This window comes from Emydura macquarii, unplaced genomic scaffold (assembly GCF_026122565.2).
Source record: "Emydura macquarii macquarii isolate MOO-44397 ecotype Brisbane River unplaced genomic scaffold, CSIRO-AGI_Emac_v2 contig_2676, whole genome shotgun sequence".
NCBI lineage: Eukaryota > Metazoa > Chordata > Testudines > Chelidae > Emydura > Emydura macquarii.
The window spans coordinates 41,036,472-41,058,971 of record NW_027132813.1 but is presented as its reverse complement, the minus strand read 5'-3'; the positions used below and the strand labels follow the sequence as shown (position 1 = coordinate 41,058,971).

At 43.2% G+C, this 22,500-nt stretch overlaps 2 long non-coding RNA genes across 2 annotated transcripts; one reads left to right on the top strand and one right to left on the bottom strand.

The window, feature by feature from the left end:
* Nucleotides 1-858: 858 nt before the first annotated feature.
* Nucleotides 859-18,248, bottom strand: LOC137164404 (uncharacterized). Its single transcript, XR_010923016.1, has 3 exons — nucleotides 18,084-18,248; nucleotides 17,866-17,908; nucleotides 859-1,698 (listed from the first exon to the last, which is right to left on the bottom strand). It is a non-coding gene; the product is annotated as an uncharacterized lncRNA (long non-coding RNA).
* A 219-nt stretch (nucleotides 18,249-18,467) lies between these two features.
* Nucleotides 18,468-20,845, top strand: LOC137164069 (uncharacterized). The gene is made up of 3 exons (XR_010922918.1): nucleotides 18,468-18,785; nucleotides 19,501-19,707; nucleotides 20,454-20,845. It is a non-coding gene; the product is annotated as an uncharacterized lncRNA (long non-coding RNA).
* The last annotated feature ends 1,655 nt before the right edge of the window (nucleotides 20,846-22,500 follow it).

Sequence of the window (22,500 nt, the reverse complement as noted above, 5' to 3'; positions counted from 1 at the left end):
ACCATCATATATTCTGGCTCAATACAGGGCTGCCCAACCCTGGGCATAGTCAACTACCACATGATGCACCAAGGGACAGGGAATGGCCTCCACTCACACTGCCAGAGAGTGGTATGAGCTGCTTTGAGAGTGGCAACCCATGCAAATAAACCTCCTGGTCCCTTCGGCAGCCCTCTGTGGTACTCATGTTCTCCCCATCTGCTTCTGGGGTACTGAAGGCTACCGAGGCCTTCGGACTGCAGTATCTCCCACAGACCTTCTCTGGGCAGACAGGCTGAAAGGGTTGGCTCTGGCTGGGAGTGTGCAGGTAGGTTTACTGTCCTCTACCTCTCTCTCTCTCTGTTGCTGCCATTTAAACATGGGGAAACTTGCCCTATCTCTGTCTAACAGAGGACTAGTTTATGACTGTAGAAATGAAGTGCCTGCTGTCCCTTTACGTCATCAGAGATCTAGGCCCAGAGCCTCAGCAGGTACAAATCAACACAGCTGCACTGACTGCAACTGGCGCAGAGGGCATACAGAATGACTCAAAGCCTAAGAAGGGAAAAATTTGCTGCTGGTGAAGAAGGTGCACAAATTCTTCAGCTTCCTTACCAAGGTTATGGATTTAGTTCATCCAAGACCATGTTGACAAAGGATCATAATTATGATTTGAGCCACTCTAAAATATGTCACTGTTGAGACAATTTGACTAAGTGTTTAAGGGAGCAAATAATGATGACTGGTTAATCATAAATTTATGCTTTAAAAAAAATCTTATTGCAGAATGAATGCTACATCACTGGCCCTTAGGTTGGCATTTAACCAAACAAACCAGTTTGTTTCTTCTATAATTTTCAGCCAAACCAATCCTGAATATTTTATGTGATTAAAAAATGTTTATTAAGCTTAAATATATATATATTTGCACACCTCTATTTCTTCACCTTCTCTCTGGAAATAGCAACACTGGTTAGAAAAGTCATTCACACAATATTCCTAACCCAGTGGAAGCCACAAAGCACCAAAAATCTTAGAACTTTTTCTTGAGAGATTTCCAGCTTGAATGTTTCAGATAAGAAAGGAATGAGTAAGTGTCCAGATGAACCTCTGAGTCTTTCAAATATTCACTGATTTCTCACTAGTCCTGATCATACTACTTAGCACTTTGAGATGGGTGGGTGGAAAGTACTACAGAAATGCAAAGTATTGTTCATTAGTATTGTGACCTTGATCCTTTATGGGTGCAGGCTTTTGACTCTTGGGAAGTCATGCTGTGGTATAGGTTTCGCAAGGGTCATGCATGGTTCCATGGGTAGAAGGAGCTTCAGAAGAAAGCAAGCTACATACACAATGGAAGTTTGCCCTTTGCTGTGGGATCTGGTTAGAGTCAATGGAGGAAGGGATTGACCTGCATGCTGTTTGACCATCACATTTCAGGACCGGAATGCATGTGCAATCATGTCAGTGATTTTTCTTTCAGTGGGAAGCCAACTTGCAGGGCCCTGGACATCTCTTACCTCTTGGCAAAGGAGCGACACTGGTATCAGAAGAAGAGGCAACAGTTGTAGAGTCTTCAGCCCCCAGTGTAATCTCATTACACCAGCTGAGGAACATATAGTCACACATCTTTAAGATGACTGAATGCAAAGCGAAGTTGAGTGATTCTGGAATCTCCCAGAATGGCAGAAAGACATCTTTCTAACAAAGACTGCTCCCCTGAAAGACATGAATATAAACAAGAGGCATCACTATATCCTTATTGTAACTAAAATGTTTGCTGTGCACAAGAGGCTCAAATTTTTACATGCAGGAAGAGGCTCATTGCATTTGATTAATGGCATTTGTGTGGCTTGTTGTGGAGTACAGTGAAATGCCTGCTATTGTGTACAGTTCAAAGCTAAGTGATTTTGATTTTCTAGAATCTCTGTAGAACTGTAATTAGGGAACAACATTAGTGTTGTAATTGCTCATGTCTCCCATTGAGGATTTCAAGGAGCATGACGGTTTTTAGAATCCTATCTTGGCCTTGATCTTGTGAACACTTATGCACATGGAATCATAGAAATGTAGGGCTGAAATGGATCTCAAGAGGTCATTTATTCCATCCGCCCACACTGAGGCTGGATCTAGACTATTCCTGACAGGTGTTTGTTTAATCTGTTCTTAAAAGTCTCCAATGACGGGGATTCCACAACCTCCCTTGGTAACCTATTTCAGTATTAACTATCTTTATAGTTAGAAAGGTTTTCTTAACAGCAAACCCTAAATCTCCCTTACAGCAGATTAAGCCGATTACTTCTTTTTCTACCTTCAGTGGACATAGAGAACAACTGATCACAGTCCTCTTTGTAATAGTCCTTAGCATATTTGAAAACTTATCAGTTAGTCAGTCTTCTTTCCTCAAGATTAAAATATACCCAGTTGTTTTAACCTTTCCTCAAGGCCAGGTTTTCTAAACCTTCTCTCATTTTTTGTTGCTCTCCTCTGGACTCTCTCCAATTTGTCCACCTCTTTTCTAAAATGTGGTGCTCAGAACTGAATGTACTACTCCAGCTGAGGCTTCACGAGTGCCAAGTACAGCACGACAATTACCTTCCATGTCTTATATGCAACATTCTTTTTAATACATCCCAGAATGAAATTAGCCTTTTTAGCAGCTACCTCACATTGTTGACTCATGTTCAATTTGTGATCCACTTTAGCCCCCCGATCCTTTTCTGCAGTATACTGCCTAGCCAATTATTCCTCATTTTGTATTTGTGCGTTTGATTTTTCTTTCTTAAGTGTAGTACCTTGCACTTGTCTTTACTGAATTTCATCTTGCTGATTTAAGACAAATTCTCCAATTGTATCAAGATTGTTTTGAATTTTAATCCTGTCCTCCAAAGTGCTTGCAACTCCTCCCAGCTTGGTGTCATCTGCAAACTTTATAAGGACACTCTCCACTCCATTATCCAAGTCATTCATGAAAACATTGACTAGTACCGAACCAAAAGCGGACCACCATGGGGCCCCACTATAGAAGGAAATTAGGTTGGTTTGAATGATTTGCTGGACTTGAAATCAATGGGGCTACTCATAGGGGCAGATCCTTTGCTGGTATAAATTGCCATAGCTCCATAGACTTCAGAGTCTTAACTTGAAATCAGTGGAGCTATAGCCATTTATATCTGCTCATGTGGAGGATGTATGTGATGTTCCATTAATATGGCTAAGTGAATAATTCCATTAATTCAATGAGCTCACTCCAGATTCCGCACCTTGGTCGGTAGAGGGTTTTGAAAACACTAGGGTCAAATTTTCAAAAAGTGCTCAGCCCCTCCCCTGGAGGCTGGATTTTCTGGAGAGCTCTGCCTTTATTTAGGCCCTTAAAGTGAAGAGGCCAGGTTTGCAAACATGCTCAGCAACCCCCTGCTGTTCTTCTGTCACTCTCAATGGGAGATGAACACATCTGAAAATCTGATCTCAATGGGAGGTTAAGGGTACTGAACTCTTAAAAATCTGGATCTAAACTGACAAGAAACTAGACTAGAAAATAAAGGAAAAGAAAGAGATGGCAAAAATGCCTCTCAAACATTAATGCAGATACCATTGTTAAAGCAGTTGGGAGATAAACAACTCCACACAGGGCTTGAGTAAGAAGGATTAACTCCAGGCTAGTGACCTTTTACAGAGCATTTATGTGATGAAATCAAGACAGTTTCAGGGAAGTACATGAGATCTACGCTCTTTGAATCAGACTCTAGGAAAGAATTTATAGTTGCTCTCTTCCTGGATATAATGTAGAAAAAATATTGTGGGAAGAGGGTTTTCCAATTAAGTTTAATTTACACATTAGAGCATTTTTTACGTTGCAGAATCAAAGCAGTCAGATGAAGGCAGGTACTATGTTTTCTGAACCAGTGCAGATGGCAAGAGCAACATTTGAGGATAGCAGCATCATTACCACTTTGGTCTGAGTAACACGTCACCAGAGAAGAATCAGAGAGTCTGGTTCACCAGCTGCTTAAAAAACCCAGCTGATTCTAGAGTCTTTTAGCCGTTCACAATTTCTGATCCAGCGTTCTAACGTGACGTTAAAAGGAAGCGTGCCAACCGTTTTACTGGAGGGGTAAGATTTAACTAAGCACGGCACTGATGAAAAAAGCATATAGCAATTGAAAGGAAAATGAACCTCAACAGGGATTAGAATAAATGGAATTATTTCAGATTTATCAAATTAGCATAAATGTATGTAGGCCCTAGTTCAGCAAAGCATTTCAGCATGTGCTTGAGGTGATGCACATGAGTAGTCTTCTAAACTTCAGTGAGGCTTAAAGTTAAGCCCAGGCTGAAGCGCTTTGCTGAACTGGATATTTAGTGTCTTGAATAAAAATCTAATTTTGAAGTCCTTTTGTTTCTTTAGAGGGTAAGATCTTCAGGGCAGGAACTGTCTCTTACTGTACAGCACCCAGCACAATGGAACCCCAATCTAAATGGAACCTCCAGGCATTACTGCGCAAGTAGTATTGGGGATACATAAAATGAACCAATTGAGAATATCAAGAGAAGTACATGTACTAATTTATTTTAAAATATATAAGTTGATTCATTGTCAAATAGAAGAATCTGCATACCCCCCGCCAAAATAGTTCCAACAAGCCTCCCCTAAAATTTGCCCTCAGGCAAGTCTGTGTAACTATATTATATTACAGGTGGGGCTAGTAGCATCTCCGGTGTAAAGTTATTCCATTATTTGAGCCTGTTTTCAGTTGTTTATAACTTGCCAAACTTTAACTATTTGGGTTGAAATTTTCCATACTAGCTGCCTGCCTCAGGCTGAGTTTGTTTAGGCTTTTATGAAAATGTCAGCCAAAACAGTTCAGTCATTTCCAAGAATGTGGGTAGGAAAAATACAACATTTTAGCCACATTAAAAAATTCTGGCAAGCTTTTCTTTGACGTGAGCCAGTGCCCTGATGCTTTGGAGCAGGGACTTGAAATTTGAGTGGAAGTGGCCTTTGTGTCACAAATGTGCATTTTGCTGCCCCTATGAAAATCCACCAAAATTTGGAAAAATTATAAGTAGGATTGGTTAATTATATATATATATAATTTAATATATATTTAATTATAATATATATTATATATTACATATATAATTTCAACAGATAATATCAATGTTTATTTTTAAGCATTTTTTAATATTTATCAGTTTAAATTTTCACAGTTGCAGGAAATTATGAAGAGGGGATCAGACAATAATTATCCATGATAATTGTTAATAATGATTTAACAAATTATGCCAAACCAACCTAATATCCTTCTCTGACAGGGTAACAAGCCTTGTGGATAGGGGAAAGCAGTAGATATGATATATCTTGACTTTAGTAAGACTTCTCACGTGACCTTCTCATAAACAAACTAAGAAAATATAACATAGGCAAACCTACTATAAGGTGGGTGCACAACTGGTTGGAAAACTGTAGGCAGAATAATTATCAATGGTTCACAGCCAGGTTGGAAGGGCAGACCAAATGGGGTCCTCCAGGGATCTGCCCTGGATTCTGTTCTATTCAATTTCTTCATAAATTATTTGCATAATGGCATAAAGAGTACATTTATAAAGTTTGAGGATGATACCAAGCTGGGAGGTATTGCAAGCACTTTAGAGGACAGGATTAGAATTCAAAATGATTTTGACAAACTGGAGAAACGTCTGAAATAAATAGGATGTAATTCAATAAGGACAAATGCAAAGTACTATGCTTAGGAAGGAATATTCAACTGCATAAATACAAAATGGGAAATGACTGCCTAGGAAGTACAGCAGAAAAGGAAGTGGGGGTTACAGTGGATCACAAACTAAAAATAAGTAAAAAATGTAATACTGTTGCAAAAAAAGCAAACACCATTCTAGGATGTATTAGCAGGAGTGTTATACACAAGACAACAGAAGTACTGTAGGGTAAGCCCATCCCGTCCCCTTCCAGTGGGGAGGTTTGGGGGGAAAAGGGGGAATAGGGCATCCCCGCAAGCGCATTCTACCAGACTGGTCCCATCCCAACCATATGTCTCAAGAGTCCAAGTCAGGGTGACCACCTTCGGGCCAGAGCTGCGCGGCCTAGCGGCCAGAGCCAATATCACTGCCCAGGAGTGCAAGACAGTATGCAGTCTGTAGCCCTGGCCCTCAGGCCAGGCGGGGTAAGTAAGCAGTCTATAGTGATGGCAGAGGTTGGTACACCTCTGCAGTCTGAGGCTCAGGTAGGAGGCTGCTGTTACCCCATGGGAGAGAAAGAGGGTAGGGGGATGCAGGCCCACCTGACTCCTCAGCATCCCATCCCAGGGCCCTGTCTGTGACTGGAGTGCTCACCACCCTGGTCAGTGGGGATCCCACCACAACATGCTGACCTATCTTGGGCAGGAGATATCACTCACTCCATCTCCCTGGGCGATTTCCTACCATGCCTCCAGATGCCATCATCCAGGTCTCATCAGGGCTTTCAGGTTCCCTGGCACTGGTAATTCCCTGGATGCCTGACTCTGGGAAGTCATCTGTGGGCAGTGGGTCTCTGTTTGTGTCTCCGGTTCCCTGAGCTGGGGCTGAAGTGGCTCCCTGCTTCAAGCCTCCACCAAGTGTCCTTCCTCCTCAGTAGTCAGTCTGGAATGAGCTGGAGCATTGCCCAGCATATTGCCCAGCATGGAGCATGCCCAGCACAGCCTAGGGGGCAGGATTTCCACCGCCCACAGTGTGGGTTTAACTCTTTCAGTGCGGGGTAAACCCACCCTGTCACAAGAAGTAATTCTTCCATTCTATTCAGCACTGATAAGGCTTCAACTGGAATATTGTGTCCAGTTCCAGGCACCCCACTTTGGGAAAGATATGGACAAACTGGAGAAAGTCCACAGAAGACGAAGAAAAATTAACAACATCTAGAAAACATGGCCTATGAGGAAAAATTGAAAAAACTGGGTTTGTTTAATCTGGAGAAGAGACGACTGATGGGGAACATGATAACAGTCTTCAAATATGTAAAACGATGTTATAAGGGAGGACGGTAGTAAATTGCTCTCCTTAACCACTGCAGACAGGACGAGAAGTAATGGGATTAAATTGCAGCAAGGAAGATTTAGATTAGACATTAGGAAAAACTTTCTAACTGTCAGGGTAGTTAAGCACTGGAGCAAATTACCTAGGGAGGTTGTGGAATCTCTGTCACTGGAGGTTTTTAAGAATAGGTTGGGCAAACACCTGTCAGAGATGGTCTAGATAATACTTAGTCCTTTCCTCATTGCAAAGGACTGAACTGGAAGACCTACCGAGGTCTCTTACTGCCCCCTACCTTTCTATGATTTAATGACAGTAGATGTTGAGATTCAAAACACAAATTGTCAACATCACATGTTAAAATACACAAGAGTAAATATCCTTGAATCAAATTCTAATAAGTTCTCAAGCAACATTTTTCTTACTTTGCCTATCTGTAAATTTTGATTAATATCGAGGAAAAAATTTTTGTCAGTTTGTGTGTGCATGGTGAAATCAACTTTCACCAACATTTACAGATAAAAAAAAAATCTCTCTTCCAAGCCTAATTAAAAGCAATTAAAAGCAATAAAAAATCAGGTCCCCATTCATTGTACAACATGCAAACCTCCATTTTGCAATAAGGAAGGTATTTTGTAATCTAATTCATCCACAGCACACAGGTTATACCACCTTACCTGTTTACCTAAAGGCATTAGAGGAGGTATGTTGATTCTATGGTCTTGAAGAGATGGACATTTTCCTTCAGCACACCCACTGTTGTCAGATAGCATGTATCTCTTTCATCTAGTACTATCTCTTGCAGAGCCTTGGATGCTCTTCTCTACTTTCCAGGCTTCTTCAAATCACATTTTTTAGTGTCTCGGATGTGTATTAGAATTGTAAATAACAAACATACCCATAGTTCCAGAGGAAGATGAGTCAGCGGTCTTTGTAATACTCATCTAAAGTCTTTGTTTAGTCTGTCAGTCTTTGGTTGATCTGGAAACTGCCAGCATGGGTGAAAATCACAATGGGGTTCTTCCGACATGGCCATTTCTCCATCAGGAACCACACTCAGTCCTCCAACTCACTTACACAAAATAAAACTGTAAGCTAATCAAGCTATTTACTTCTCCAGCCTGAGAAGACAGATTCATTATTTCTATTTGTAAGCACCATGTGGTGTTGTAAGGACAATGGACACCTTGTAATAACCTAGACAGACAAGTTAATAACCAAGATGCCATGTTTCTGTCAGGTGGTTACATTTCTGGTCACAACTTTAGACTAGGGTTGAAATGGTGAGTTAGTGGCACAAAGTGCTAAGATCAGTTCTTGGGGTGGTCCAATCCTGTTCAGTGCAGAAACTGAAGTAAAAGGGGCCACAAAGGTGATGTAATGACAAGCGCTACTTCAGCCCCCAACACAGATAAGAACAGTGTCAGGGTTGCTTCCCAATCACCAGAAGGGATCATTGTGACAGGCGAGAATAACCAGAAAACAACAGCTCCCATTTTTACCTTGCTGCATCCCAATACCAGACAGAGACCTGTTATGCCAGCACTTTGCTGTGCAAAAGCTTCCTCTGAGACAAGGAACTTCCGCACTAGCTTTATGGCCCCTTTGTGCTGCTGTAGAGATGATAGTGCAACAGAGACACAGGCCCTCTGTCCCAATACCCATGAGCTGGCCAGCCTTCCTCCATCAGACATCTCTCATGTAAAATCTTTCTTCCAACTGCGAGCTGATGGAAAAACTAGAATCATCATGAAAGAGATGCACGGGGGAAATCTGTGTGTATTTGGAAATGCAGAAGTGCTTAGTTATCTAACTAGGTATTCCATGTCTCTAACAGAGAAGTGAAAACAGAATGAGTCAAAAAAAAAAAAAAAAAGAAGAAAAAAAATTGACAAAATCTCTACAAGGTTAGGTCAGTTTTATGCCACTGCAACTCCTCTGATTTCCCTGCCATAAAACTGGTGTGACTGCCTGGAGAATCAGGCCCTCAGTCTCTATTGCAGGGGGCACAAGTGGGCAGAGAGAACTTCTTCATCAGTCAGACCTGAGAACAGCTTCCGCTTGTGTGTTATTTGTGTACAGAGCCTCTGCAGGAGTTTGCTACAGCCAAAAAAAAAAAAAAAAAAAAAAAAAAAAAATTTTTTTAACAGCTGTTTAAGGCTCCTGGCACACATTAAAGCAGGGGTAGTCACTAGGCAGACCACGGGCCAAATCCAGACCAACAGATGCTTTTGAACGGACTGCAAAACCTTTGTATTTACTTATTATCACTATTGTTATTGCGTTGTGAAAAAATGTTTCTCTGGAGTCTGGACCTTGATTACACCTTGACCAAAAAATTCGGACCATGACAAAAAATAATTGACCGCCTCTGCATTAAAATAATGTTACCGGTACTTTATTACATGTCAAATTACTGATACAACAAATGGCTAATCCTGGAATTCCCTTTGGCCCAATAATCTACAAATCAGGGATCTTCCCAGAAATTCCCTTAGTGAATCAACAGAGCTTGATGCTTCCACCTGATTAGGGCAGCCAAAATGGTTGACTGGCTCTCTTGAACAATACTGTACAATTGGCCCACTGATTCCCACCCACACACTCACACACACCCTGAAAAAACCAGGATGTTAGACTTTGTGGACTGAATGACAACTCCTAGGGGTCTAGGGGATCAAAATATTGCCCTATTATGAAAAAATATACTCTGGGCTGAAATTACAAGTGCTTTATTGTTGCAGGGCCCCTCATAGCCAGAATTTGTTGATGGAGATTCAGAGTTCTGATCCATCAAACTTACTGATGGACCCCTAATTTGTAGGAAGCTTCTTGGGATTAAGAAGAAAACCCAGAGACCGTCTTCCATCTGCTTAAAGTCGAGTCACCACTCTCCAGGGCCCAGTTCCTGGGTTAAGAATAATTACAACTGTGATGCCCCACTGCCCCCTAGAGGTAGGTTTTGGATCAGTGGACCTGCAGAATCACCTTTCCTGGCCCACCCCAAATGGCATTGCCACACTACCATATTTGTACAGCCCCCCCCAGGGGAGACCTTGTATGGGTCCTGACATAGAGGCCTTTTATGAGTCCTCCACACATGGGCAAATCTCAGCCTTATAGTTCTAATCATCCCACATTAAGGGTTTTATATACCGACTGTGAGAGGCTGAACTGGAGCCATTTTTTCCCATGATCGTGGCAGATATCACCAACTCCCTTTACCCCAAATAGCAAGAAGCAGCCTGGGAGCAGCACATTGTAATTGCTATAGCTGCTCGATCAGTTCTGAGGGAAGCCCAGTTAGCAGGAAGAGACAATAACCTAGCCTGGAGGAGACGGCAGCAGGGATGAGCAGGCAAAGTCATATTTAAGATTAGAAGACGGACCAACCAGGGAACCTCGGGATAGTAACTGCAAGGTTAGATGTCATGCTACTGTTATGGGAGTGACTATGCTAGTGGCTGTGCTAAACTGCTGAGCATGTCAGCCGTGAACTAGGTTTTCTCAAGAGTCTGAGCTGAGTACTCATGCATTTAATAGTAACTACTGAATTATCTCTTTTGAGGACAGACCAAGCCCTCTGTGGAAAGAGGACAGAACTCACTACTTCTGCAGCATTCATCACCTTTAGTGCATAATAGTACTTTTCCACTCAGTATAGGTTTCCATGTGGTCAGAGTCATCCAAGGTACCTCCTAACTGTGAAACTCATCTGGATTTTCTCAGTGCCTTTCAACTGTCCTCACAGCAGCAGGGAAAGAATTACTTAGCACAAATTTTAACAAAATTAAAGATGTTTTTAAAATACACTTTTTAAGACTCGATTTCTATTTGTGACTTTAAGGACCTCTCTCTTCCTAAATACCAGATACAAGGCAGCAGAGCAGATGAAAGGAGCCTTGATGTGTGAAAAATGTGATTGTATTCTTTCCATTGATGTGTGAAAATTGTGAGACTGCACTCCCAAGATTTAACTCTATTATGGCAGAAAACTTACTACATGGAAAAGTTTTGAATTCATTTTGTTAATGGGACAGATCTCAAACCAGTTCATTTTAAAAGCGAACTCAGACTCCGATTCTCACACACTATTCAGGGCTTTCAAGGTATTTTTTTCTCCAGTGAAGCAAGGAAGTTGTTCTATATAAAGTAGGTTGATCTTTTAAGCTTCAGTAGGCACGATGCTTAAACTTTTAGCTTCACTGCTCTTGAGAGATATGTTTGAGAAGCCAAGAAAAGGTGCCAAATTCACCCTGGCATAATTCCGCTAAAAAGAATGGAGTCCAAGGATGAATTTGCCCTAACATGGCAAAAATATGGATTATGACAGTCCCTGTTAAAAGAAAACTCCAGTGACATAGACACAACAATTTTAAGACAAAGGCAATGTGAGCTACTGAAGAATGCCCTTGGGCTTCCTTATTTTTTAATTACAAAACCAAAAACAAACCACATACAAAACTTCCCTACAGTTTTTTCTCATCATCCTATTTAAAAAAAAAAGTTCTATGCATTTTTTTCTGGAGCCCACCAAACACAGGGTTTCATGCATCCCCTATTGGTACTGTAGCATCAGTTAACTAATAACTGGAGACAATTTACTTTTCTTAAATGGAAGAGTTTTTTTCTATTTCTCATGGTTCTGAACAAACCTATTTTCTTGTTTTTCAGAACTTTTTACAATTTCTTTTAATCAAAACTTACAAATTTTCATTGTACTGAAAACCATGCTCAATAGCTGTTCAGATAAAAATTTCAGTAAAATAACCCCAAAACTTTAAAGAATATTCTGGTTTTTTTGTTTTGTTTTTTAAGGAAAGGTTTTATTTAAAAGTTTTGAAAAATTTCAACCAGCTTTACTAACACACATTCTTCCAGAGCTGAGGTGCCATCAGTAACAGTATTGGTGCACAAACAAGGAAATAAACCAAGAATGATAGTGCATATTTGGCCTTTGGGCAGAGGGGATGAAACTCTAGCATATCCGCAACCGGTGGGGTGCGAAAAAGAGTAGTTGCCACCTACTGAGGCCTTTCTCCTAGATCCTTGGGTAGCTCGTGTTCTGTTTCTTTGCACTTGGAGAACCAGGCATGCAACATACCAGAAGAGAGTTCTTCCCATGCTCAAGTCCCGAGAGATTCATGCATTAACATGGGTGCTAGCTCTGTGATGTGGAACAATCTCTTGGGGAAGGAAAAGAATCTAGGGGCAGCAGCCATGAAAGCCCTGGAGGCTTTACATAAGACTTTTGCCACAAGTGAATCCCAGGGCAGTGATAGAAGTACCATCACTTAGGGTATTTAAAACACAACACACTAGAAAACACGAAGGAAACTTCTGCACCAGTAGGGGGATGAATTAGGTGGTTCTCTGTACTCTTTATTTTATAGGACTCTGAAACAAAGATCACAGCTATTTTCAAAAGTAATTTACAAGTACTTGTCTGCTTTTCTCATTGGTAAGTGACTGTAAGTTACTGAGTACTAATTTCCAAGCTAAGAAAGTGGCAATGGTTTCTCATCCTGTCACAGAGTAGCGAGACCAAGAGGAAATTACAGAAACATGGTCAAATCTTACACTCTTGTGCAAAAGTGGAAAAACAAGAACAACTTGTCAAAGAGTTGTGTTCACACCATGTGGCTTCCACACAATCCACTCAACAGCCAGAATGCAACCCAAATGGGGCAGCAACTAAACCTCCCAACGCTCCCTACGGTGGCAGACAGCACCATCCTTCACCTCTTCTTCTGCAAGGACTTACCCACTCCTTTTTAAAGTGTGGCACTGAAATAAGTTCAGCTACTTCATTTCCAGATGTCAGTGTCAGCAAGAGACACCTCTGAAGTCTGACTGTGAATTAACCTCAGAAGCCCCAGGTCAATGGCTGACTCAGCGGGGTCTGTAGCTAGGGACACCAGTAGGGTGGGTGCAGCAGGCTTAGGGGGCCTGAAAGAACAGGGCACGCCAACACATGGGCCTAGTGTTTTGGAGGTTTGTGCCCAGTTTTTAGAGTTCTGTGTGGGTATGTCTGCATTGCAATTAGACACCTGCAGCTGGCCCATTCCAGCTGACTCAGGCTCATGGAGTTCAGGCTAAGGGGCTGTTTAATTGTGGTGTAGATGTTCAGACTGTGGCTGGTGCTCAAGCCTGAACTTCTACACTGCCCCCTACACAGCCCCTTCGTCCAAGACCCGCAAGCCAGAGTCACCTGGCACAGGACAGCCACATGTTTTTAATTGTAGTATAGACATATCCATGGTCTGCATCACCACAAAAACCACCAATTCATTTTGCACAGGACAAATAGGCAGCGACACATTTCAGCTTTCCTGACTGGGCTGGATTTGAAATGGTACGTCTGCCTCTATTTCTGATGTGGAAAGGAGAAAATTAATTTAGTCCCTGCAGAGTCCCAGTACAGAATTAACCCTGAGGCCACGGAAGATCAGCATTCTGCACTGAGATCACACCTGTCAAATGTCCTTTCATTTTGCGGGACACCCTTCATTTTCAGACCCAAGGCTTCCTACATCCTACCCAAATGTGGGGGTCCCTTTTAATGCTGACAATTATTTGCCTCAGAAAAAGAACCATGAAAATGAGGTTATAGAAAGAGTTACTGACACTAAGGGATGAATCCCACAGCATGCATGAATAATTCATTCAGTCTGACTAATATCTCTCCTACATGAAGAATATTATTATGTGTGTCCCTCATTCTGAGTTTGTCACCCATGGCATCCCACATTCGGGCCTTGGCAGCTTGAGACACCCAAGAATACTCCTCCTGATCACCTCCTTCAGACACACACACACTCCAACCACAAGGTTCACTCCTGACTTGCTTCAATAAACCTTCATCTCCCTCCCATTACTAGAAGCAGAGTCCACCCTCACCTCCCTAAGCCTATAACAATCCCACTGCAGGCTGCAGGAGAGCAGCTCATGCTTTGTGGCTCGGCAAAGAGTGGCTCAGGGCTGCATGTCAGTTTCTTCCTGCCCCCTGCTTGGGTAAAGAGATAGGTTGTGAGGCCAGTAAGTTGCTGGTTAATAAGCTTTTTAATGGTGTTTGCCATGGTACTAAGCAGGCTCCAGTGTTTGTATAGCAAGCCCCAAGCTTTGTGGTGACAAATCTGAGGAACTGTCTCGGATGGGGGTGTCAATAGAAGAGGTTTTGGAACAAATTGATAAATTAAACAGTAATAAATCACCAGGACAAGATCGCCTTTTTTTTTTGTTCTGGGTTCACCAGCCAGAGCACAGAGCTAGCCAAAGCACAGGAGATCCCCATGACTATCTACATAGTAGCAATTTTTGAGACCCTTGCTAGTGTCTAGCATGAAGGTTTTGATGTACATTGATTTGTGCTGATCTAATTTACATACCGTCCTCCTTCCTTCCTCCTCCTCTGCCTAAGCAGCAGAAGTTCATGTGAAAAGAGGAAACAAAAAGTCATTAGTGGTGGTAAATAAACTGTTTCAAAAACAACAGATGTGTCAACTCCTAGGGAGTGAAGTGACTGGAGATTCCCCAGCCCAAAAGAGCCCTGGGGTGACAAGTCAGCTTCTTTAGGGGTTAACTTGAACAAGCACCAGGCTGTGAATGCATAACTGGATGTGTCCATAGGGAGAGCAGAGGATGAAACCTAAGGTTTCCTGGGAAGTCACAGCTGCTCCCTGATACTGCAGGTGAAAGCACATTTATCTCATCAGCCAAAAGAAGACGCTGAAGGAAATTCACCTAACAGGCAATTTCAACAATCTGGGGACTCTCCAATCAATACACTGTGTAGTGTTACAGGCAGTAACTAGGGCTGGTGTGGCGACCCTGGAAGTTCTACTTCTCATTAAACAGACAGAGGTGGAGGGATCCTGGATATGCCTTATAGAAAGGCAAGGTGTAAGTGGAGATAAACCACTGCAGGGCCAGAGCCAAAAGTGCTGGGACCTCTTGTTCCTACTGAAAAAGGAAAATGGCATCTATGAAAATCTGTTCTTTCAGAAGAAAGGAAACTCATTAGTATGAAGGCCATGTAATGAAAGGGGAAATACGCACCAGGGCATCCCCTGGAGAAGTGTAGGGGCTTGGAGTGGTTCCTTGCTGCTGGCCACAGAAGGAGGCCGCTCTGTCTTGCTACACCACCTAGTGGCGGATAGCCAATTGGCTGGGGATTAGCACAGTACATGTCAGCAAAGAATCTAGGGCCCTGGCCCCTTGGGGTGGGGCAAGGCAATTGGCAGTCTTTAGCCCAGCTCTCTGGCTGGGCAGACAGCAAACACAGAGAGGCTGTCCAGCCTAAAGTGGGTAGGCTACCACCCCATCTAAAGGCCTCTCCACCCAGCCTAAGGGGAGGAGCTACCGAATCCAGGGCCCAAATGAGTACGGGGGACAACTAATGAAAAACAGGAATGGGAGTGAGCTCATAGGGTCAAAATCAGGGACTCAGAGGGGGACACCAAGCAGAGAACCCCAGAGAGCGCTCACTGCTCCTCAAAGGCATCCAGGGAGGCAGTGGATGTGGCCTAAAGGAACTCTACCTAGATACGTGAGCTAAGGGAGGAGCGGAAATAGGCCCCATAGTCACAGAGCTCCTCCCTGTCCAGCACCCTCCTCCTGTGATGGATGGCCACCTTAGCCAGTGCCAGGAGGAGGTTGACGAGGAGGTCTCGCGACTTCCTTGGGCCACGGAAGGGGTGAGCGTAGATCAGGAGGTGTGGGCAAAAGTGAAGCCAGAACCTAAAGAGAAGGTTCTAGAGGAGACGGAAAAGGGGCTGCAACCTGGCACACTCAAGGTAGATGTGTGCCAGGGTCTTTCTGATGCCGCGGAAGAGGCAGGTATTGGGAACGGAGTGATAACAACCACACAGGGAGCCTGGGTCACTGTGGGGAGCCCTGGACCCTCCCCCTGCCCTGGACGGTGTGCCCCGGGTGGAGAGGGGACATGGGCCAGGAGCTGCTCTCAGGCACCCCAGCCCTCTGCCCAGGGCAGGTAGAGGGTCTGGGGCTACCCAGAGTGGCCCAGGCTCCCTGGGTGGCTCTTACCACGGCCTGGCTCCAGCTTCTGGCCTGGCCATGGGGAGGAGCTTTGGGGGAAGTGGAGAAGCCACAGGGAGGGGCAGGGCCTTGTTGTTCCCTCACTTCTACCGAGGTTCCGGCACTCCTGCCAGGGACTCCAAAATGGCCCAGGGCCCCATGCGTTAATCCACCACTAGATACAAAGTGAGATACAGAAAACACACAGGTCACCTCAAGTAGGATTCAGGGAATCTGCGTTCTACACTCCTTGTCCTACTCTTCATTCAAATCCACCCTCGAGACTCACTTCTTCCATGAAGCTACTAACAAACAGCTAAGTAAGAAATGTTGGCAGTCACCAACTAGACAAAAGAACTGGAAGAATTCTAAGGCAGAACAGGTTTTTTATCTGGTTTGTGTCTGTTTAGCTTGGAAGCTCTTTGGGACAGGAACTTCCTGTGTTTTGTACAGGGCTGACCTCACTAGTGGTGCTTGGTACATTAATACTACTGTTATTATCTCTACTCCTACTAACAGATAACCTCTCTGAAGAAATTCTGAGACAAGAAACAGCCTAACATCCCTGAGTGAAAGGAAGATTGTGACCAAGTCTGTCTGATCAAGGGTGAGATCCATGAAGGGACTCAGGCATCACAACTCTGAGCATCACAGTGCCTAACTTTTAGGTGCCTAAGAAAATCACAGAAACAACACTGTGATCCACAAAGCCTGAGTTAGATGCTCGGACTCTTACACAATGAATGAAGAGAGATGGGCACCTTAGACTGCCATCCACAAAGCCAGCCTAAACTTGCCAACCACATGGATGTGCACTAAATCCTCCCCCTCGCTCTGAGATAGGCACCTAAGTCCAGGCTGCATGAAAGCACTGCTAGTGATCCACAAACTGGGGGAAGATAGTCATTGGGCCACCTAAGTCACAGGCAGGACCCCAAATCCAACAATGGTGGGGGAGAATACCTCACTTATCTTTAGCCTAATGGGTAGGGTACTCCCCAGGAGGTGGAAGACCTCTGGTTCAAGTTCCCCCTCCTTCTCAGACGGACAAGGGGTTTGAACAGGAATCAGCCATGTCTCAGATGAGTGGCTTAACCACTAGGTTATGGAATATTCTGATGTAGGTCTTGCTCAGTTGCACCTGCTGAAGTTCTTCCACTTTAATTAAACAACATAATATTTAAAAATGATTTGGGTCAGAAAAAGAGCAATAATGACTCTATAGCTCAGCAGTTAACGGCACTTACCTGAAAGGGTTCCTACCCTCCCCCAGCAATTTTGTGTGAACTCACCTTAGGGGCCTGATGCAGTAGGTAGCCTCTGAGCATGCCTACTGGATCAGGTCCCCCCATGCGACTTAGGCAGCCCATCTTCCCCAGTTTGTGAATTGCTCTGTGGCTTAGGTGAGAGACGGACGTCTAGACACCAGAGTGAGGCAGTAATGCATACGTTCAGGCAGGAGATTGGTGTCTGGGTGCCTATACTGAGGCTGCAGCACACATGCCCAGAGGAAAAAACTTAGGCGCTGAGTAAGTTTAGGGTTAGGGGGCAGCCAAGCAGGAATTTTGTGGATCGCAGTGGTGCTTAAAAACAGGACTTAAGTACCTTTGTGAATCCCACCCCCAAATGCCTATGCTGTGAACAACAGACATGAATACCCACACCACATGACCCTCCTGTAGCTTTGACTGACTGTGACCTCTTATTAATAAACCTTCTCCCTTACTGAAGCATGGGCAGTCTTTTGAATTACAGCCATCTACCGGGAGAGGCTCAGGTGCAGTAAAAAGCCAGCCTTGCCTTGTAAAAAAATGTGCTTACCAGTACTGCTGTTCTGTGGAGCCCCACTCACTGTGGTTGGTTGCTAGGGTAGAAAATAAAACACACATAAGAACATTAAAGACACTTTATAAAAGGTGGGAGGGGCTCAGGGACCCCTTTTCAAGGAGTTGCCTTAACCAAACCTGCTCCTGGAGGCAAATATGGATTTGTGCCCACAAATCTGCAAGATCATCACGTGAGAGCTAAATATTTGTTACCTTCTGGCAATAATTAGGTAGATTTTCCAGAACATCCCCAAAGGATTTTCACCAAAGAGAAAATGATCTGGGTGATGGCAGAAGATGAACCCTGAGTACAGCACAATCAGACACTATGTTATGGTCTAGTGTATATGGCAGAAGCAGGTAGGGATTCAGAGTAAAGATTCTTTGCAGGGGGACAGCTGGAAAAGGCCGTTATGAATGTGGGTGGCTACAGCTGAGAAGTTTGAGCACATGTTGACTTCAGCTGCTGCTGTTTTCCCTTCTTTCCGGTTCCTTTCCATTTACTATTGAACATGAGAGGATTGGTGGGGAGCTAGTGCCATTGGGATGTGATATCAACTATCTGATACCCATTGTGGGGTTTTTGCCTCTCTTGTAACTGCTCTCTGATCTCTGCCTGCATGTAAAACTCCAGTCCTACCCAGCCCATGAGCCAAGCCAGGGCACAGCCCTGCAATACCCCTGTCACAGGCTGGCCGGCCCACTCTTTAAGGCAAGCTGAGGTCAGCCTTGTCTATGACAGGGCAGTTATCCCCTACCTGAATGTGATGGAGAATTCATTATAATGACTGACCCAGCTGCAGGGGCTCAGAGAGATGACTACTTAGGCACTGCTGGGGATTCTATGAAGAAGGAGAGCAGAGTTCTCTGTCTGGAAAGGATCTAAGGAAGATGGGCTGGAGAGAACCCCAAGGAGTAAGTCAGGCTCCTGATGGGTGTCCTCAGATGGGGCTGGTAAGGAGACCCTTGAGGTAGCTGGAGTCCCCAGGAAAGGAGGCAATAGGGAAACCTGCTGGAAGAAAGCACCACAGGAAAAACTCTATAGGGCCCAGAGTAGAGAACTTCAATGTAACCCAAGCAGGGCAGAATAATTTGTTATTTACAATTGAACTTTGTTACACTGGAAATGGATGGCCTACCTTATACTTGTACTCACTTATCTTTTTGTAGTTAAACTTGCTTTATTTTTAATCTAAACTAATCCAGTCTTGTGTTTAAACTGAACTGTTTGGTGACACCAGCTAAAGTAGCAAACCCCTTGGTAGGGGTAACAGACCTTTAATATCTGAACTGTCCACGAAAGGGCAGGATGGTGCAGAACACACATTTTTTGGGAAATTGAGGATGGGGAGTGTGTTGGGTTCACCCTGCAAGTAGTAACCCAGGTTCATGGAAGCTAGAGCGTGTCAGGAATGTTACTGACAGGCTGCTGGGGTTAGAGTTGCCAGACAATGGTTGTAGTTATACACTTACACACATGGTGTGACCTGCATGTTGTTTAGCTGTTTGTGAGCAGCCCAGGTTGGCACCCAAGATTGCAGGGCAGGTAGTGACACAACCCTGCATTGTACACTAAAATGTGACACTAAGAAATGTCTTCTATTCTGTATATCCTTAATTTTGCTTTCAGTACATCTTTTTAAATGGAAAATGTCTGTTTTGGTGTTAGCCTGACAAGGCAAACAGAAAGATAAGATGACCAACATGGAGTAGGAAGACAGAAAAGAGCAAAGGACAGAACTAAACCTTGAAGGTTTGGAAGAGAATTGCACTGGATGTGAAATCAATGCAGGGCATGCATTGGCAGTATTACAGAAGAGGCGACAGGCTGACAAAGGTGTGACAGGAAAAGCACTCAGGATTATGTTATGTAAAGGAAATATACTTCCTATGGGTTTTAGCTACATGGGATAATTACCAGATTCAAGTGGAGAAAAATGTGTTTGGGGCTGAATAAGTTGAGAATAAGCATTCCAGAGATTCAGTGTACACTGGTCAGTTTAAATCTTCAGGGAACACGATGATACTTTAAAATAACTTTATTGCATTTCATATCAACAAAAAAGGTGCTTAGAAATATATAGTGATAAGCATGCAAACAAGTATGTGAGTATCAACTGCATAAACAATGTTATGTTATACTTCTGGCTGTTCTTCTCTCGAAGCCAACATTTCTCACTTACACGTGTATATAAGAGATACAAGTTGAATCAAGGCCATTTCTGGCCGAGTCACAATAAAGATCTAAAGCAGCCTTCCAGATGAGATAGTGTGTTAAATTTACTGTTACTCACAAGAGGAATTTTCAGAAACTTTGCCATCACCGCATGGGCAAGAAGCCTCAATTTAGTGCATTGAGCAGTTTTGCATTTCGAAAGTATTAGCATTATTTCCTCAGTGGCCATTGTCTGTCTTAAACCTTAATTGCCCTCCAAAGAGTCAAACTGATGGATTTTTGTAAATTCTTACAATTCAGGAGTTACTCCCCAAAGCCAATAGTCTCCAAAATTAATAGCTGGAAAGCAGTTAAAAAAATACTGTTATTCATAGATTTAGCATGATTTTAATTTTCTTGTTTGGAAGATTCTTCTGTAGGTCTAGGATCTCTTCTGTAACTGTCTCTACATGGCTTCAGAGTCCAGAGGTGTAAGAAGACTATAGAATTCCTTCTCTGCAGAAGTCTACTACTAATGACGATATTAAGAATATAAATTCTTTGAGGCAAAGACTATTTAATATGCATGTCATTCAGCATAATATTCTGGATGATTCAGATTAATTGTAATCTAAACAATAATAAAAAACCCAGGGGCAACCACCCAAAGTTACTGCCAAAGCACAAAAGCCTGTGTTTCTTGGTATATGACTGGAGAGTCAAGGGGATCATAGCCAGTCAGAGTGCAACGGCTTGCATAATTACTGTAGGGTGCTAAAGGAAAAATTGTATATTGGGTGTGAGGACCTGATTTGCATAGTCAATCACAGAGAATGGTATAAGTGAAACAAGAGCAAAGATATAGGTCTGTGAAACCATAGCATCCCTGCACTCTGATTGGCTAGGTGTTGTACTTCAATACTACACAGTCAACAGCAGAGTCAGTCAACAGCAAAGAGCTTTTCTTAATGCAGAGATCGGGTCATAAACAAAATCACCCGAAATACAATATTAAGCAATAATGACTGATAGGGAGGGCATTTCGTGACCTGCTGCTGCTGAACCAAACAATTCTCTGTTAATGTGACTAAAATTAGCCCTGCACTTTGCCAAGGAAAAAGCGCTTTGTTTACAGTCTTGGTCTCTCTGTAGCTTCTTAAGACTGTCATAGTAAAAGGGCTTCATCCTCTCCATTCCATTAGGATTATAATAGAATTTTATATTTAAAGGTGGACACTCAAGTCAGAACATTCTCTATGAAACAATCAACCTCAGCCTCAACCTGCCACTGTATCCTACCCACCATGCACCCCTCCACCCCCAACTAGAGCCCCTCTTACAACTTTTCTAACTCTACATATCAGCCAGTAAAAGGGCCATTCACTTTCATGAGGCCTGGAGAATTGAATTCTTCAGTCTGTTCTCCAACAGCAAAGTGGAGGAGTACTTGCAGGAAGCCACACTGGTTTTATATAGAAAAGAACGGAGTTCATAATAATGGACAGAATGTATACTTCAGTGGTGGGAGCTATAACAATATGATAGGCTAACATGAGAACTATCTAATCCATCTCTGTGTGGGAGTTTCTTTACATGAAAGGGACAGTATATGAGGTTTCAGAAGTTCAAACTATCCATAGTCTCAAACCATTGTTTCTAGACACTGGGAAGCATCTGATATGAGACAGACAACCCAGCAGTGAACTTGGTCATGAATGCGTGCTCACCTCCCTTGACAGGGTCATAGAGAGGACTCTAGTGGGGGAACAGATTGAAAGTTGCTCCAACTTTGTTCACTTCATGCCCTTCTTCTACTTTGCCTTTCCTCATCTGCCATGCTCAGACGGGAGAATGGCATAACCCCAAGACCTGCCTGCTTTGACCCCTGGGAAACACCAGCTATAGAACTGCATGTAAAAACTGAGATCTCTCCAAACACCTTCAGTTCTGAGAGTTGCACTGTCTTTAGTCAATATCCTCTCTCCTTCCTCAGTAAGTTTAGTTTCCCTCTTAAAAACCAAGGAGACTCAAACTCGCTCCTTTTTTCTAATTTCTGTTTTTGCTCCCTACTGGAGCAACAAGAACTAAAGCCTGCCCCCTCCAAAATTCTTCCCAAATGGTTGATTCTTTGGGGAACCCTGCAGTGGGTATTTAGAAATATAAATGTAGTACAATATAAATAGAAATATACAAATAAAGAATTAACTGAAATGTTAAAGTCTACTAAGGAGTAACCGGGCAAATAAGTTACCTGAATACAAATTCAGGAATATGCCAAAGTTTTGCTACCACTCTAGATTTCAATCTAGCTCCAGCTCAGTGTCTGTCTGCACTCTCCATAGAGAGGACAGACTGGGCCAAGAAAGTTGCAATAATTCAGAAACCATACTTCTGACCTCATATGAGCACACCTAAAGTCAGAAAGCTGCAATCTTATTGGCTGATTTTATGGATAGATCCTTTCAATCAGACAGC